Source organism: Gossypium arboreum, chromosome 7, assembly GCF_025698485.1.
Source record: "Gossypium arboreum isolate Shixiya-1 chromosome 7, ASM2569848v2, whole genome shotgun sequence".
Lineage (NCBI taxonomy): Eukaryota > Viridiplantae > Streptophyta > Magnoliopsida > Malvales > Malvaceae > Gossypium > Gossypium arboreum.
Window position 1 is genome coordinate 54182859 of NC_069076.1, and position 1548 is coordinate 54184406.

Sequence of the window (1548 nt, forward strand, 5' to 3'; positions counted from 1 at the left end):
TAAGATACATAGAGAACGAGCAAGAGGATGATACTCAACCCCCAACTGAAGAGATGGCTGAAAACCAATACAATCAGCTACCCCCTGTAATTGCGGTTAATCAAAATCCTGCTCCACGCACTATGTATGATTATGCTAAACCTTCTTTAACAGGAACTGAATCAAGCATAGTTAGACCTGCTATAGCTACAAATACTTTTGAACTGAAACCTAACACAATTCAAATGATACAACAGTTTGTTCAGTTTGATGGTTTGCAAGATGAAGATCCCAACGCTCACTTAGCAAACTTTTTGGAACTATGCGATACATTTAAAATTAATAGTGTTTCTGATGATGCCATTCGTCTTTGTTTATTCCCTTTTTCATTGTGGAACAAAGCTAACAGTGGTTGAACTCGTTACCACGAGGGTCAATTACTACTTGGGAACAAATGACCGAAAATTTTTTACTAAAATATTTTCCACCGGCTAAAACGGCTAAATTACGTAATGACATCTCTTCATTTGTGTAGATGGACTCAGAAACTCTTTACGATGCATGGGAGAGATACAAGGACTTACTAAGAAGGTGCCCTCACCATGGGTTACCGCTTTGGCTATAGGTTCAACTGTTCCATAATGGCCTGAATCCTTCGACTCGACAAATGGTTAACATAGTTGCTGGCGGAACCATCAATAATAAAACACCTGAAGATGCCTATGAGTTTATAGAGGAGATGCCACTGAATAACTATTAGTGGCAAGTCATGAGGACTAAGCCAACTAAAAAAGCAGGCATTTATAACGTCGATTCGGTTACTATGCTGTCAAACCAAGTAGAACTTCTAAATAAAAAGATTGATGGTTTACTTGGTTCTACTCAGGTACATCTAGTAATGAGGTGTGAGACGAATGGAGGAGGAGCATGCACAGAGTATCAACCCTTCAACCCTAGCATCAAGGAGGAACAAGTCCAATAAATGGGTAACAATAACTCTCGATCCCAAAATAACCCATATAGTAACACTTACAATGCAGGTTGGAGGAACCACCCCAATTTCTCGTGGGGCGGTCAAGGAAATCAAAGACCACAACATCCTCCAGGTTTTCAACAACCACCCTATTAACAGGAAAAAAAATTGAACCTTGAAGAGATGCTCTCAAAGTTTATATCAGTGTCAGAAACCCATTTCCAGAACACCGAGACAGCACTTAAAAATCAACAAGCGTCAATCCAAGGGCTCGAAACTCAAATAGGCCAGCTTTCCAAACTAATCTCTGAACGACCACAAGGTAGCTTGCCAAGTAATACTGAACCCAACCCAAGAGAACAACTCAACGCAATTAATATTCAAGATAACGAAGGAGTCGTTGAGCCTGAGCCAGAACCGAGGCAAGACACTGTGGTAAGCAAAGGTCAAGGTGTGGTAGGTCATAATAAAAACAAATTAGTGAATGTTGAATATAAACCTCGTGTGTCATAGCCCAACGCGACAAGGAAAGACCGCTCAGATGAACAATTTGGTAAATTCCTTAAACTCTCAAAAAAATTACATATTAACTTACC

The 1548-nt window shown here is 39.9% G+C and overlaps 1 non-coding gene across 1 annotated transcript; it reads right to left on the bottom strand.

Moving 5' to 3' along the window:
• Positions 1-481: 481 nt before the first annotated feature.
• LOC128296215 (small nucleolar RNA R71) lies at positions 482-588 on the bottom strand. The gene has a single exon (XR_008286764.1). It is a non-coding gene; the product is annotated as a small nucleolar RNA R71 (small nucleolar RNA).
• Between the last annotated feature and the right edge of the window lie 960 nt (positions 589-1548).